At 44.1% G+C, this 18,276-nt stretch overlaps 1 protein-coding gene across 3 annotated transcripts in view; it reads left to right on the forward strand.

Moving 5' to 3' along the window:
* LOC124795452 (nocturnin) overlaps nucleotides 1–18,276 on the forward strand; it is a 384,759-nt gene that overhangs the window by 231,617 nt on the left and 134,866 nt on the right. The gene's annotated exons all lie outside the window — the stretch shown is intronic.

An 18,276-nucleotide genomic window follows, 5' to 3' on the forward strand; every position in this document is an offset into this window, starting at 1 on the left:
AGACTCTCAATCCTAAGGGCCCGGGTTCGATTCCCGGCTGGGTCGGAGGTTTTCTCCGCTCAGGGACTGGGTGTTGTGTTGTCGTAATCACCACCACCATTTCATCCCCGTCGACGCGCAAGTCGCCGAAGAGGCGTCAAATCGAGAGACTCGCACCAGGCGAACGGTCTATCAGACAGGAGGCCCTAGTCACACGACATTTATATTTCTTTACATAAAATACTATGGGAATGAAATAACCCAATTTTCTTAGGGGTGGGCCGGGGAAGAGAGTGAGTCACATTTACAAATGTTGGAAAATGACCAGTTGGTATTTCTTTCACGTGTACAGTTGGCCGGAATATCTTGTAATTGTGACATAAAGTCACGCAGGAAGAATGTGACCATATTGCAAATCAACAGGAGTACTGTACAATAGTTATATTGCTTACGGAATAAGAAGCCCACCGGCTGCTAAACTAATGACTTTATCTGACGCGTTTCAGCTTTGTTACATGCTGTCTTCATACATCTGATCAGCAAGATGTTCATGACGGACTGATAATGGGTTCTACCCGAAACGCGCCCATAAAGTGATTAGTTTATCAGCTGTTGGCTTCTTATTCCGTGACCAATACAGCAGTTCTGCAGAACTGCTTTTTATTGACCGGAATACTTTAAAATAATTAAGCCTGCATGTCTTATTTGTGTTGCTCAGTGTGTCCACCAGGTGACACGAAAGAGCACTGAAGCGAGCCAATGATTTTGTCAGCCTGCGAAGCCGCAGGCAAAAAGGTAGTCGAAAATTAAAACTTCTCACTATCTATGAAGGAGAGGAGGAAAGTTCTCTGCCTGGCAGTGGATGTTTTTTTCTTGTCGAGAACGTTTTAAGTTACGCTGTTTACGACAACACAGTTTGTCCAACTTTTTCTTTTAATTAAATAATTTTCGGCAGACCGGTATCTTCATTGGACACAAAACTTACTCCGGCCACGAATTTGTTTAGATCTGGAAATAGGTGAAATTCAGAGAATGTCAAATCTTGTGAATGGAATGCGTCATCCAACAATTACCGTCATCCAACAATTACTACATACTTCAAAACCCACCGTTTAAAAACTGCTAATACGTCGTTCTCGTGGAGGATTATGTTCTTCTCTCGCAGTCGAGGCCTCATCTCAGTATATTTCCATGCATTCGATGCAGAACACTTGCACATTGTTCCCCCGTTTCTGGTTTAGCGTTTGTTTCGTAAACCATAGGAATAATCCCTTTTTGTATCCCCTACAATGCCGGCCATAACCTTTCCGGCAGGTGAAACCAACGTCCTCCGCTTCGGTACGGAACCACCGATTTACTACCAGTGCTTTGGCTCTTGTTTCGCTCATTACGTGGAATGATGGACTCAGGTCTCATCCACGATGCAAACTACACCACAAAAGCACTTGGAGTCCCTTTAAAGCGATATGAAGATTGCTGGTTAATTTGTTTTCGTTTATGGTCACTGCTCAGCATGTAATTTCCGACACCCATCTCGTATATCGCTTTCTCAAGTTAACAAATGGGTCAAATGGCTCTGAGCACTATGTGACTTAACTTCTGAGGTCATCAGTCGCCTAGAGCTTAGAACTAATTAAACCTAACTAATCTAAGGACATCACACACATCTATGCCCGAGGCAGGATTCGAACCTGCGACCGTAGCGGTCGCTCGGTTCCAGACTGCAGCGCCTAGAACCGCTCGGCCACCCTGGCCGGCTCAACTTAACACCGCACATAAAACGTGGCATAGTCTTTATTCCGAAAGGCATATAGCGTCATCTTCCTTTAACAGTGTGAATTTTGTCGAGATTTCCATTTGTTTAAAAATTTCACATTTAGTTTATGGCTGTATAATTTTTTATTCTGCTTCTGAAATTTCGGCGTTACGCCATTGTCAAGCATAAATAATTAGTTGGTGACATGTCATGGCACAATCGTAAGTTACATGCAAGGACATCCTTGTAGGGTTGTCTTTCACTTTACATCAATGAAGACAACAGCTGTCGTCGCTGATACAAGTAACATAATTGTTAAGCTTGTGCTTTTCACAGTTGTGTAGGTACCTGCACAAGTTTAGGCATTGTGTTACTTACCAGAAGCCAGAGCTGTTACCGCCATTGCTGCAAAGTAGAATACAACCCTTCTACGATTATCCGTGCTTAAAGCTTATATTTGAGCCGTGACATAGCACTCATTATTTTCGCCTAACGATGACGTAACGCCCAAATTGCAATAGAAGAATAAATAATTATAATTATAAAGCCAAAAGCGGAATATGACGTCCTTTAAACACAACTGATATAAGCTGCGGAACCACGCTACAAGAAGTTTTCATCTGTTGTTTCAGATTCGAAACGTCTTTCAAAAGAAGATGGGTGCGTTTGACTTCAGGCACACTCTTGTTAACTGTTGCAAAAAGGAGAATAGTTCTTACAAAATTTCACATATTTGGGATGATTTATTGTTGATGATAAACCGCCCTAAGGAAAGTATTTTATGACACCAGCAATACCAATCCGTAACTAGTCACTAAAACATCTGTTTGTTTGTTACGATATGTTTATGAACTGTTCTGAGAGCTTTATCGTTTAGTTTAGAAGCATTATGGCGGTGTCGGTTTTTCTGGACCGTTGCGCCCCAAGTGATGAAGTAGAGAGTGTATAATGTAGACAGGTGATATTATACTTCCTGCCAGGTCACTTTAGAAATGCAGTGGAAGAAAAAGGATTCAGGGCTGTCACTGAATATCCTCGGTCATGCCAGGTTCTCTGTGAAATGTCGACTTGGAAACTGTATAGCATTTGTACAAATAACCTATAAAATTAATCAGTTCGTTACACTCAGACAATTAAAACTTAAAATATACAAAGGCTTACTTAAAAGCATGATTCAGAGCACATCGATACGTCTCATTGGTGACTGGTCTTTGTTAGTATTGTGACATCGTTTAACTGAAATTGTCATCATCGCCTGCACACTTGCTTTGGAGCAACTAGCGTGAAATTGTTAAGCTGGCGTCTCCTGTGTAGTTGAAAAGGAATGACTGTCCGCCTTTCTTTCCGTAGAGTTTATAATCTTGTCGTAAACAAAAAATAAAAAGATCAGAATCAGGGTCTGACTCAGCACGTTCAGAATTTCGTGGTATCGATCATGGATTTGCAGGTTGGGTAATCCCTTTGCCCGAGGCGATTTACAGAACCGATGAAATACATATAAAGTAGTGTTTTCGACTGTCTTGTTAACAACGCGTTATTACTTCTTCTCTGGCTTCTTCCTCTTCAGAGCTTCCAAGATATTTTAGGCCCATGACATGTTCTGTCTCCCATCATTTCCGCTCTTCCGTTACCCCTTAGACCCAATCCCTTGTAGCTGCATACTATTTTTACTATCCAACTTTTTCCAATTTAAATCTTCCCTGCAATTCCTGCACCTGTCTTTCGTTTTATCATTGATACTAACAACCTTAAGACTTCCTGACTACATTATTTCTTATGCTAACCAGTAATATATACCCTTTGATTGACCTATGGAATTTTATCTCTGCTGCTGTCAAATCACTCTCTTGCCTACAAGTCGTAGCCCTTGGGCAATGCACTCATGTCGAGTGCGGCAGAAGCGAAAGGGTGTGAGATGAGATTCCGGAGTTTCTGGTGCCTTAAAACTGGAACTCTTCGGTTAAAGGAAACTTCCTCACAGGAAATCAGTCAGTTTTGAAGGTGTTGAGTTGGCAGTCCCACCTCCCGGCTACCACATCAAAATGACAGTCGACTGTTGGGGACGAGTAAATAAAAAAAAAAACGCTTACAAACATCCAAAACTGCCTCGGAACAGGACGGGATTCACAGACGACGCCCTGGGCAAGAAACGGCATTAAAGATTTGAAATTTCAGTAGAGCTACATCTCACTGCAGAAAAAAAATCGTAGTATACTTAATATCTTCAATGAAAAACAGTAATATCATAAATTGAGTCCGCCTTGATGCAAAACACTTTTGTTATTCGTTTATTTCTTTATACTCCCAAAGCCGGCCGGAGCGGCCGTGCGGTTCTAGGCGCTACAGTCTGGAACCGAGCGACCGCTACGGTCGCAGGTTCGAATCCTGCCTCGGGCATGGATGTGTGTGATGTCCTTAGGTTAGTTAGGTTTAATTAGTTCTAAGTTCTAGGCGACTGATGACCTCAGAAGTTAAGTCGCATAGTGCTCAGAGCCATTTGAACCATTTTTATTCTCCCAAAATAGTTTCGGCGACAAGTGTCACCATCATCACTGGTTTTTTTTAATCTTATTTATTGTATGTTACAGCATGTTTTAAGCCATTATTGTCGCTGTTTGCGACATATTTTCTGTGCGCTTTTCTTCCGTTGCCGTTTTTTACTTAGCGAACATCATGTCATCTGCAACCATGTGAGCGGGATGGTTGGATGGTATGTAGCTGCTTTATGCACAGAAAAACGGAACTTTCGCACTTTATTTCTGATCCCGAATATTACGCCACATTGCTGTCAGCAAGATTCTAACATTCTACGAATCACGTGTATTGTAGTAGTAATTCGAACTGCTATGTTACGTTGTGTCTGGTTTTTACGACATTCGGCAAGAAGGACATGTCACTGCTGCGCAATTAAGCCCCGTTGCCACAAGGTCTAAGCAAATGCCGAGGCAATGCTTTAACAGCATTGCTTCCCCAAAGCAAGGAATACGAAGTACGGACATTTACCTTTATCTCTTGCAAATTGTAGACAACACACTGTGTTCGAAGTTAATCACCAGTGAAGTCGTCTGTGTTTTTCCGGGTAATGCTCCTGGGCTACTTGTCAAGGTGGCGTCTACTCTGCGCACGTACGAAGGACGCGGCTTTTGGCGGCCTACCAGTCACGTCTCTTCCGGGCGCCGCCGTCCCACGAGAGGTCGTTGGTTCCGCAGCACAGATTCACGGGTAGAGACGCCTTTCCGTTTTAAATTGCGGCACTGAATAGTGTTCGAAAATACACTCCTGGAAATGGAAAAAAGAACACATTGACACCGGTGTGTCAGACCCACCATACTTGCTCCGGACACTGCGAGAGGGCTGTACAAGCAATGATCACACGCACGGCACAGCGGACACACCAGGAACCGCGGTGTTGGCCGTCGAATGGCGCTAGCTGCGCAGCATTTGTGCACCGCCGCCGTCAGTGTCAGCCAGTTTGCCGTGGCATACGGAGCTCCTTCGCAGTCTTTAACACTGGTAGCATGCCGCGACAGCGTGGACGTGAACCGTATGTGCAGTTGACGGACTTTGAGCGAGGGCGTATAGTGGGCATGCGGGAGGCCGGGTGGACGTACCGCCGAATTGCTCAACACGTGGGGCGTGAGGTCTCCACAGTACATCGATGTTGTCGCCAGTGGTCGGCGGAAGGTGCACGTGCCCGTCGACCTGGGACCGGACCGCAGCGACGCACGGATGCACGCCAAGACCGTAGGATCCTACGCAGTGCCGTAGGGGACCGCACCGCCCCTTCCCAGCAAATTAGGGACACTGTTGCTCCTGGGGTATCGGCGAGGACCATTCGCAACCGTCTCCATGAAGCTGGGCTACGGTCCCGCACACCGTTAGGGCGTCTTCCGCTCACGCCCCAACATCGTGCAGCCCGCCTCCAGTGGTGTCGCGACAGGCGTGAATGGAGGGACGAATGGAGACGTGTCGTCTTGAGCGATGAGAGTCGCTTCTGCCTTGGTGCCAATGATGGTCGTATGCGTGTTTGGCGCCGTGCAGGTGAGCGCCACAATCAGGACTGCATACGACCGAGGCACACAGGGCCAACACCCGGCATCATGGTGTGGGGAGCGATCTCCTACACTGGCCGTACACCACTGGTGATCGTCGAGGGGACACTGAATAGTGCACGGTACATTCAAACCGTCATCGAACCCATCGTTCTACCATTCCTAGACCGGCAAGGGAACTTGCTGTTCCAACAGGACAATGCACGTCCACATGTATCCCGTGCCACCCAACGTGCTCTAGAAGGTGTAAGTCAACTACCCTGGCCAGCAAGATCTCCGGATCTGTCCCCCATTGAGCATGTTTGGGACTGGATGAAGCGTCGTCTCACGCGGTCTGCACGTCCAGCACGAACGCTGGTCCAACTGAGGCACCAGGTGGAAATGGCATGGCAAGCCGTTCCACAGGACTACATCCAGCATCTCTATGATCGTCTCCATGGGAGAATAGCAGCCTGCATTGCTGCGAAAGGTGGATATACACTGTACTAGTGCCGACATTGTGCATGCTCTGTTGCCTGTGTCTATGTGCCTGTGGTTCTGTCAGTGTGATCATGTGATGTATCTGACCCCAGGAATGTGTCAATAAAGTTTCCCCTTCCTGGGACAATGAATTCACGGTGTTCTTATTTCAATTTCCAGGAGTGTAGTTCGCCATATGCTGTTTCGTAACACTGTTCGGCTGACCCTTTTACTCACACTCATGACACCAACAGCATCATTCTGCACAGACTGACGAGTCATCTTATTAAATACTAAAATGTACCGACGTTTTGCCAGAGTCGCAACTCCCTTTCTCACGGCATAGACTTTGCAACTGTTGTGATCTGAGGTCACGCATCCGATATTACGTGGGGTGTTCAATAAGTAACGCAACGCATTTTTTTTAAGCATGAAGGTTTTATTCAGGATTACAATACACTGTCTTAGTCCCCACTCTTTTGGCTATAAAACCGTGTATTTCAACACTATCTGCACTCAATGCGACGACCTTACGCTAGCTTACTGTGAGGGCCTGTATGCCCGCATACTGCCACTCTACTGGTCGAAGACGGAGCCAACGTCTTGCTGCATTATGGGGAGGTTTACTATCTTCGGCCCGAAAAAAGAATGTTCTTTGAGAATTTTTTCTCGGCATGTGTTATAAATAACAATGTCAAATTTGCTCAAAATGTTTATTGATATTTCCTCTACGAACTGGAAATTTTTCGACCGGAACTGTAGAAGAGCAATGGTGGAAGTGCCGTCGGAACGTAACAAAATTTCGATGTAGACCTCCACGCGCGGTATGCCACAGGTCAGCCGGCTCGTCTGAAATCAAAATTGAGGTGACGTTAGCGAGGTATATAAGATTCTCTACGAGTTGCACCTCGCTTAAGTTATTAGCACCATAGGAAACAAAATGGCGGCCATTTCAAAAAATAGGGTTTTTTTTCATCGATTTTTCGACTTCGTCGGCCAAGTAAAAATATTTATAGCTGATGCATTGGAATAAAAATGGTACAACTCCTAGACAATTTAGTTAGCTTCGTCGGAAACAAAGAATCATGCCCATCGCTTCTGTAGATTTGAAGTTACCAAACTGCGCGATAAAAAAAAGTCATTTCGAGAAAAACGCGTTTGAAATTTTGACTACATATAAATGCAATATTATGCAACTTACGTTCAATCTACTATTCCGCGTCCATAAACTAGTCCTTCCTCTTCCTCATAGAGGGCGTTCTGCTCGATCTGGGCCATCCTGCGCTGCTCCAGAGCCGCTCGTAGAGCCGGTGACAAGCGGTTTTCGGCCACTTGAATCCGGTGGTCGTCCAAATGCTTGGCGTCATGGTCTTCAGAACTACTGAATACCCTTCGTTGAATCTGCTCACTGCCAGGAAAGTCGCAATCTCCACAGTCTTCGCGCCAGAATGCAAATGCTTGGGGACTAAGTTCCAAACACACGCGTTCAAACTTTCATTTGAATTTTGTGTGTTTCCTCCCAAGCACCGGTACAATAACTCGTCCTCCGAAAGAAAAAAACTGGTGCGTGAAAAAGGCCGAGTTCAGGCAGGTGCATTTTTTGTTCAAACGCGAATAACAAACATTTCCGTTTCGTATTCGGAAAAACCGTTTCAGGGGTGGATTCTAAACACTTTTATGGATCCAAAGATTCAATTTTAAAAAATCGATTTTTTGAACCAAAAGATAGTAAACCTCTATATCAGCCACATACTGCTTCTCGCAGAGTGATTCCTTCATTGTGCCAAGCAAATGGAAGTCGGAAGGTGCGGGATCCGGGCTATAGGGTGGATGAGGAAGAATAGTCTAATGAAGTTCTGTGAATTCCTCTCGGGTGCGCAGGCTTCGGCGAGGCCTTGCGTTGTCATGGATAAGTCTTTGGTTCAACTTCCTGTGGGAAGCACAATACACTTCCGAGTTGATCGTTGAACTATGAAGGAGGGTTCAAATGGTTCAAATGGCTCTAAGCACTATGGGACATAACATCTGAGGTCATCAGTCCCCTAGTCTTAGAACTACACTACTGGCCATTAATATTGCTACACCAACAAGAAATGCAGATGATAAACAAATATATTATACTAGAACTGAAATGTGATTACATTTTCACGCAATTCGGGTGCATAGATCCTGAGAAATCAGTACACAGAACAACCACCTCTGGTCGTAATAAAGGCCTTGATACGCCTGGGCATTGGGTCAAACAGAGCTTGGGTGGCGTGTACAGGTAGAGCTGCCCATGCAGCTTCAACACGATACCACAGTTCATGAAGAGTAGTGACTGGCGTATTGTGACGAGCCAGTTGCTCGGTCACCATTGACCAGACGTTTACAGTTGGTGAGAGATCTGGAGAATGTGCTGGCCAGGGCAGCAGTCGAATAGTTTCTGTGTCCAGAAAGGCCCGTACAGGACCTGCAACATGCGCCCGTACATTATCCTGCTGAAATGTAGGATTTCGAAGCGATCGAATGAAGGGTAGAGCCACGGGTCGTAACACATCTGAAATGTAACGTCCAGTGCTCAAAGTGTCGTCAATGTGAACAAGAGGTGACCGAGACATGTAACCAATGGCACCCCATACCATCACGCCGGGTGATACGTCATTATGGCGATGACGAATACACGCTTCCAATGTGCGTTCACCGCGATGTCGCCAAACACGGATGCGACCATCATGATTCTGTAAACAGAACCTTGATTCATCCGAAAAAATGACGTTTTTCCATTCGTGAACCCAGGTTCTTCGTTGAGCACACCATCGCCGGCGCTCCTGTCTGTGATGCAGCGTCAAGGGTAACCGCAGCCATGGTCTCCGAGCTGATCATGCTGCTGCAAACGTCGTCGAACTGTTCGTGCAGATGGTTGTCGTGTTGCAAACGTCCCCAACTGTTGACTCAGGGATCGAGACGTGGCTGCACGATCTGTTACAGCCATGCGGATAAGATGCCTGTCATCTCGACTGCTAGTGATACGAAGCTGTTGGGATCCAGCACGGCGTTCCGTATTACCCTCCTGAACCCACCGATTCCATATTCTGCTAAAAATCATTGGATCTCGACCAACGGGAGCAGCAATGTCGCGATACGATAAACCGCAATCGCGATAGGCTACAATCAGACGTTTATTAAAGTCGGAAACGTGATGGCACGCATTTCTCCTCCTTACACGAGGCATCACAACAACGTTTCACCAGGCAACGCCGGTCAACTGCTGTTTGTGTATGAGAAATCGGTGGGAAACTTTCCTCGTGTCAGCACGTTTCAGGTGTCGCCACCGGCGCCAACCTTGTGTGAATGCTCTGAAAAGCTAATCATTTGCCTATCACAGAATCTTCTTCCTGTCGGTTAAATTTCGCGTCTGTAGTACGTCATCTTCGTGGTGTAGCAATTTTAATGGCCAGTAGTGTAAATTACGTCTGAAGTTTGGTGCAATAGCTAAGTGCTCTCATTCTCAAATACTGGATGAGTGTAGTCTAAGTAACTTGCATATTGTGGGTTACGCTGCTTCAACACATGTACAGGATGTAACATATGGAGATATTTCTGTTGGTGACTGAGGACAATGTACTGAACAACATTATATCAGTATTTACGCCATTTACAGACTATTAATTACACACACATCAAAAAAAGCTTTGCATCACCTCGGTTCCTATAGTTCCGGAACCTGTACAGAAAATTGGAATAGAGATCGACATAAACATCGTTTTCGCCATTTTTATTGCTCATGAAAACCACACATTGCATGTTGTACCACCATACAGCGAGACCTTCAGAAGTGGTGGCCCAGACTGCTGTACACACCGATACCTCTAATACCCAGTAGCACGTTCTCTTGCGTTGACGCATGCCTGTGTTCGTCGTGGCATACTATCCACATGTTCTTCAAGGCACTGTTGGTCCAGATTGCCCCACTCCTCAACGGCAATCGGCGTAGGCCCCTCAGAGTGGTTGGTGGGTCACGTCGTCCATAAATGGCCCTTTCCAGTCCATCCCAGGCATGTCCGGTAGGGTTCATGTCTGGAGAACATGCTGGCCACTCTAGTCGAGCGATGTTGTTATCCTGAAGGAAGTCATTCACAAGATGTGCACGATGGGAGCACTAATTGACGTCCATGAAAACGAATGCCTCGCCAATATGCTGCCGATATGGTTGTACTATCGGTGCAGGATGTTATTGACGTATTGTACACCCGTTACGGCGTCTTCCATGACCACCAGCGGCGAACGTCGGTCCCACATATTGGCACCCCAAAACAGCAGGGAACCTCCACCTTGCCGCACCTGCTGGACAGTGCGTCTAAGGTGTTCAGCCTGACCGGATTGCCTCCAAACACATCTCCGACGATTGTCTGGTTAATGGCATGTGCGACCCTCATCGGTGAATAGAACTTGATGCCAGTCCAGAGCGGTCCACTCGGCATGTTGGTGGACCCACCCGTACCGCGCTGCATGGTGTGGTTGCAAAGATGGACCCCGCCATGGACGTCGGGTGTGAAGTTGCGCATGATGCAGCCTATTGCACACAGTTTAAGTCGTAACACGACGTCCTGTGGCTGCACGAAAAGCATTATTCAACATAGTGGCGTTGCTGTCCGGGTTCCTCCGAGCCATAATCCGTAGGTAGCGGTCATTCACTGCAGTAGTTGCCTTTGAGCGGCCTGAGCGAGGCATGTCATCGACAGTTCCTGTCTCTCTGTATCTCTTCCATGTCCGAACAACATCGCTTTGGTTCACTCCGAAACGCCTGGACACCTCCCTTGTTGAGAGCACCGTGGTATTGACCGTCTAGCATTGGTTGGACTACAGACAACACGAGCCGTGTACCTCCTTCCTGGTGGAATGACTGGCACTGATCGGCTGTCGGACCCGCTCCGTCTAATAGGCATTGCTCATGCATGGTTGTTTACATCTTTGGGCGGGTTTAGTGACATCTCTGAACAGCCGAAGGCACTGTATCTGTGATACAATATCCACAGTCAACGTCTGCTTTCAGGAGTTCTGGGAACTGACGTGATGCAAAACTTTTTTTGATGTGTGTAGCTATTACAAGTCGTGTGCTTTCCGGTTGATTAGTACCCCCAGCTATGTGTGGCAGAACAAACCATTAATGCTCATTTTCCCCTGGGCAGCATGTCAGGCGTAGATGTATGGACATGTGGGTGGAAAGCATTTAGTCTAAGTGACAGGTATAGTCCACTTGTTGGTGAGGTATTGACGATGCAGTAAACATCATGTCGTAAAGTTTGTGATGTATTTGTGGGAAGATTGTTCGACACGTACATATTAATGTACGACATACAAAAATATCTGCACTTATAGCCGTAATTTGTACATCTACATCTACATGGATACTCTGCAAATCACACTTACGTGCTTGGCAGAGGGTTCATCGAACCATCTGCACAATAATTCTTTATTATTCCAGTCTCGAACAGTCCTCGGAAAAATGTACACCTGTATCTTTCCTAGCGAGCTCTGATTTCCATGATTTTATTACGATAATCGTTTCTCTCTATGTCAACAAAACATTTTCGCTTTCGGAGGAGGAATTTGGTGCCTTTGTGTTAGTGATGTCCACCCCAAATCCTGTGTCATGACAGTGACACTCTCTCCCCTATTTCGCGATAGTACAAATGTGCTGCACTTCTTTGAACTTCCTGGATGTATACTGTTAATGCTACCTGGTAAGAATCCCAGACTGCGGAGAGGTACCCCAAAAGAGGACGGACAAGGGTAGTGTAGGCAGTCTCTTTAGTAGATCTGTTACATTTTCTAATGTTTTGCGAATAAAACTCAGTCTCTGATTTGCCTTCCCCACAACATTCTCTTTCTGTTCTTTCCAACTGAAGTTGTCCGTAATTGTAGTTCGTAGGTATTAGTTGAATTTATGGCCTTTAGATTTGACTGTTTTCTCGTGTAACCGAAGTTTAACGGATTTTTTTTTTAACATTCATGTCGATGACCTCACAATTTTCATTATTTAGAGTCAACTGTCAATATTCGCACCATACAGATATCTTGTCCAAATCATTTTGCAGTTTGTTTTGATCTTCTGATGGCTCAGCTAGACATACAGTTTGTAAATGTAATACTTGTTTTACTATGTTAAATGTTAACATAAGATTATATCTCTTGCAGAGTAGATTATAACAGCATTTTAAATTTTTAATTTTGGCCAGTAATTATTTTAATTATTGAAAAATCAAAGTTTTGTTCCCCTTGAAAGTCGTGAGTTAAGCAAACGGCTACTGCAACTGTGTGAGAGGGCCCAAGGTTAGTTGTTTAGGTAATATGGATTCCTCCGTCATAACTTAATTCAAAGCAAGGACAGCACACTTCAATGGCTAGTGTCTTCGGAGAGTATGAAACGCGTATTTGGTGACTTTGACCACACTGTATATTTTTAATTTTAGTTTATTGAGTCATGGACATTAGTGGGAAGTTAAAGAACAAGTCTATTTAACTGACGATATTTAATGCACATAGATGCGTTAACTGCCTCTTTATCTACATTTATGGTACACACTAGCGCCACACCCCAGCTTCTCATGGGAAGCACTGAGTACCTCCTGTCAGACGGCTTGTCTGGCGTAGCAATGATAAATTGTACACGCAGATCTTCCTCGTGAATCAGTTTGTCCATCCGTGAAATCCGTATCAAAATCCTCAAATTTTGTTCCTGTGATTATGGTATACAGACAGACAGAAGAATGTGGCGAGGGACTTTTAATTCATCGTAGTGGAGCCAGTTCGCATGAAATATTTATAAATTAAGCCCACAAACCTTCGTTGCTAATCAGCCTATCTTTCAGCAAAACCGTATCAGAATCCCTAAAAAAGTGTCTCATATTAGCTTTCACATATAGCCGGAAAAATGCGGCGTGTTATTTTTGTGTATAACGTGCAGCGATTATTGCGTTAGTGCGTCTGGAACTCAAAGGCCTCTTGAGATTTATTTAATAAAAAGTTTTGTGAGCATTGAACTCCTTAGATCCAGAGCTCCACAACAAGTACACAAGAAAGGGAGAGGTAAAGGATCGTGGCGTTGTGTGTGTGTGTGTGTGTGTGTGTTTTAAGAACTCCCCATTATATTTGCTGTTATTGATTCGAAGACCACCAAACAACCTGATTGCGAGCTATCATACAGATATATCGGGTGTTCCTACTGAGAGTCATCAGGTACATTTTCTCTCGAGTTTCGACAAATATCCGCAATTTCGTTTTTACAATATGTAGCTGGGGTCAGTTCAAACGACTACCGTCCATCACGTCATTCATGCGACGCCCAGCGTCGACGGGAGATGTCTCTATGTTTCCCATTATAGTCAAAATTATTTTTAAAGAGGAATTTTCGTGCCCATTCGACAGAGTGATGCCAAATTAGTCTAGTGCTGTAACTCTTTTGTCGACATGTATTAATTGGGACAGTAAAACACGAAAGATAGCCAGAACTCCAGCGGTGACTGAGCAGCGCTGTTGTGTGGCGCGAGCATCCAGCTGGGGCGGTGCTCTCGTTGCTACAGTCCTGATTATTCTTCGTGTTTTACTGTCCCTGTTGATATCATATCGATAAAGCGAATATTGCGCTAGACTAATTTGACACTACTCTGTCGAACTGGCACGTAAAATAATGGTTTCAAAATCATTTTGTTTGTAACAGGAAACAAACCACCGCGCATGAAGCATGTGATGAGCAATATTTGTTTGATAGCCATCTTGATGTTGAAGCTCTTTTGTCTGTGTTTGCTTTAACAATAACATATGTTTTTGATTGGGGTCCGCTTTTAGCAAAACACAATTTTGTATTCTGTCCCAGACATGTTTCACTGCAGTTGCAACGTCATCAGTGGTTTTTTTTTTATTGTGAAACATGTCTAGGACAAAAAGGAAATTGTGTTTTGCTGAAGGCGGACCCCACTCAAAAACATATGTTAATGTTTGTTTGGTTAACTCCAACTACACGTTGCACAAACGAAATGGCAAACATCTGCCGAAATTAGAGAGAAAATGCGCTGTGAGTGTTTGGAGCCTCGCCATCGAGGAATTTGTAGGTAAATTACCGCATGAAACTAGGCTCTCAACATAATTCGTCTGGACGTTTGGACACCGAGGATTTTGTTGTCAGAAGTAAAACTAAAGCCAGTACTGTGCAAACAGTTTTACATTTTCCTCCCCACCTACACGAAAAAAGAGAAAACCACCGTATCCGAGAAGCATGTAAGAAGTACAATTTGTGGCGTACGATGCATTTTACTTCCACGAATATCTGTCTATCGGTAAAGGTAATAGTTATGATTAAGTTTTAATCGCTTAAACGAATAGTTGTATTCATTCTGAGACTATATTCATCTAAGGTATGGTTCAGTTTTCATAAAAATCTGACAACACATTATTGCAGAAGGGACCTTGTTTCAGGACCTAACACAAAATTTTTTAAGTGCTCACAAATTTAAAGCTCACATTCGAAACTAGACGAAATGATAGCACTATATATGGCTCATTACAATAGCTTCGTGATGTTAAACGTTTATAATACATTCCCCTTCTTGTCGTAACAACGCTTCAGTATCTATTATGTGTGAGATCGGCATGATGAATAAAAGCGGATGTCATTTCAGACACTATTATTAAAATACATTTAGCACGTATTTTCGAGGAATCGTTTGAAAACCAAATGCATTTTCATTTCAAGCTGATGCGTTGTTATCCAGCCCCGTGTAACTGTCGAAGAGAATGTAGTGAAAAAGGGAAACTGACCGAAGGACTCTTAGCGCTTGTAAATAGCTGGTCCAGAAATGATTACAAATACAATGTTTCAAAAAAATTGTTTTAACGCTTAAAATCGCATTAATATGGGAGAATTTTGCAGAAATTACACAATATAACTCTAGGTAATGCTAATTAGACTGTTGTTCAAATCAGGCCCGGCCGATCTTTGAAGACAGGCGGTCTCATCCACATACTGAAGCTCTTTGGCCGCCTCGTCACAGAACACGACAGCAGCGCTCCTTGTGCATAAAGTCAAAACTAGAGCGTCCGTGATGTTAACGATAATGCTGTAACGCACCGATATGAATGGCACCGACACGCGACGCAAACAAATTATGCCATAAAACACACGTTTTATTCATTTTACATCCATCCTATTTTCAGATGTTTGCATTTATTTACTGGCCGTGAGCAACTTCTGTTGCAAATTTCCGCAACTCCATTAGTAAGGAAACGATGTTCACGACACGTAAATAAATGTAAACTTCTGAAGATGTGACGCCAGATATCCTGCAATGACATTATGGAAAAATTAAAGCCTGTAAAAGCAACTGGTTGCTGTTAATTCTTTATAAATTACCTTCAGTTTTAATAGTTGCAGTGTTCTTATACGTCCATAATCAAGAACGATTATTTACTACTATTAATGCGAGAAAGATCATAAAAACAAAATAAGGCAGTGAGCCAGGTAATGCCCAGTCGACAGACAATTAGGAGTACCTTTGCGATTCCTGGCCACAGGCAGGCCATTAGCGTGTTTGAAGTTCAAATGTGTGTGAATTCCTAAGGGACCAACTGCTGAGGTCATCGGTCCCTAGACTTACATACTACTTAAACTAACTTAATGTAACTTATGCTAAGAACAATATACACACCCATGCCCGGGAGAGGACTCGAACCTCCGGCGAAAGGGGCCGCGCAATCCGTGACATAGCGCCTCTAACCGCACGGCCACTCCGTGCGGCAGCGTGTTTGAAATTTAAGGTGTTAATATCCACAAACACTATTAGCAAGTATTTTTTTAAATATTTGTCCAAAAATGCTTTTGATGACTGATCGCATTGGCATTGTTTCTGCAACGCTAAATAAATTAATCATCATTTCAAAAAAAATGTGTGTGTGATATCTTATGGGACTTAACTGCTAAGGTCATCAGCCCCTAAGCTTACACACTACTTAGCCTAAATTATCCTAAGGACAACACACACACCCATGCCGAGGGAGGACTCGAACCTCCGCCGGGACGAGCAGCACAGTCCATGACTGTAGCGCCTTAGACCGCTTTTTTTTTTTTTTGTCTCTCTCATTTTGTTCTATATTGCTCGTTGAATTTGTTCGGGGCGGACGTCCGAAGACACCCGTTTAGGTTCTTAATTGATCCGTTCACTCTTTTTTTTTTATTACGGAGGGTAGCTTACTCTCTGACCGAAGACGCTGAGCTACCGCGCCATCAACTCGGCTAATCGCGCGCGGCAATCACCATTTCTTTCTTTTTTCAGTTTAGAAAGTTTAAAAGTCTAAATCGCTTTAACTTAGCGTATGTCAGCTGTATTCTACAGAACCCTAAATGGAATAATGCGAGCAACAGATGGCGAATATCCGAAAATCCATCCCGGACAGAATTCGATGGGAGCGCCTTGCCCTCCCACGAATTTCCTCCGCGGCCAGGCGGTTGCCCACCCGTGGCTTAAATCAGTGTCTTATTGCAGCTATAAGAGAAAAAGTGAGAATATCGGCTCCGCAAATTCGTTACGACAGGGTTTCACTCTTTTCCACCCGTTACATGGCTCTCAAGTTGGTTTCAAAACTCTGCGCTGCAAGGATAGGATTTTTGTTTAATTTCTAGTGGGCTGTTCGAGTAGTGGCCCATCGTAGAGCGAGGCACTTTTCCGCGAAACGCCTGGCAGGGCTCAAAGGTGCCGGAAGTCCCAATTGGGGACATATGGAAGAAGATTTCCAGTTCCAAAATTTGCATTACAGCCAAGGGGAACATCTCGAAAACCGTGGCCAGATTCACAGGATGGGAACGAAGTTCAACCAGGGGACTCGTACGAAACTTACGTACTTTTATAGCTTTGAATACTGACACTGTTTTGAGTAACTGTAGTCGTTGGGATAAGGGTAGTTGTGCAAATGAAGAGAAAACAACCTTAAAACTGAACCAAACGACTTGAAGTAACTATCCTGAATTTACAATACATCCTTGTATATACATTTCCCTTTGTCCAAAAATGTATTTTATATTCGGAATGTTTGTCCCAACTTGTACTACAGACAGAGATCGGGAACTGTCAGTAGTGCCACATAACCTATAACATCAATTCGACAAACATTTTCAATTACAGTAAGCACGTTAGGCCGTAGTAGTAACACATAAATCCCAATTCAGGGCGACAATGACAAATGCGTTTGTCGCTTCGGAAAGTATATTCTGTAGGGAAGTCACCTTGCACAACAGGCAGAGGTTATGCAACACCCCAGTGGTCACAGTTATTATCTATGAGAATGCTGATATAAAGTACCCAATTAATCGACCTTAAGTTCTTTACAATAAATAAAATCATACTTGTAATAAGATAATATTAAAAAGGGCTCTCTCTTTCGTGATTACTAAGTTAGCTTCGTAAAATATAGGTATGAAGCTTGGCATCCACGATTTACATTTGCCGATGATAAAAAAATGGCTCTGAGCACTATGGGACTTAACTCCTGTGGTCATCAGTCCCCTAGAACTTAGAACTACTTAAACCTAACTAACCTAAGGACATCACACACATCCATGCCCGAGGCAGGATTCGAACCTGCGACCGTAGAGGTCACGCAGTTCCAGACTGAAGCGCCTTTAACCGCACGGCCACACCGGCCGGCTGCCGATGATAGTTAAAAGTCTCATTAACGTTAAAATTTTCCGCAAACAGTAAGTTTTAGCGAAAAAACTGTCATACGCCACTTAAAAACCCTTTCTAACGCTATCTCATGCATCCCACTGCGATTACTATGTGTTGGGAACAATTTTTCACTTGAGAAATAACGTACTGGATTTAATTGTGGGACACTACTTCCTGAGGAAAAGATAATTATGAAATCCTTCTGCATGTGTACGTGTGCTTGTCTGTAGAGTGCCATAAAGTCTTCCAATGAGCATTTCAGATTCCGGGAACCCAGGGCTCAAGAAAAGGTATGCAAGGTTTGGAAGTATGACGTTATAAGAAGGCCTAG

The sequence above is a fragment of the Schistocerca piceifrons genome, chromosome 4 (assembly GCF_021461385.2).
Source record: "Schistocerca piceifrons isolate TAMUIC-IGC-003096 chromosome 4, iqSchPice1.1, whole genome shotgun sequence".
NCBI lineage: Eukaryota > Metazoa > Arthropoda > Insecta > Orthoptera > Acrididae > Schistocerca > Schistocerca piceifrons.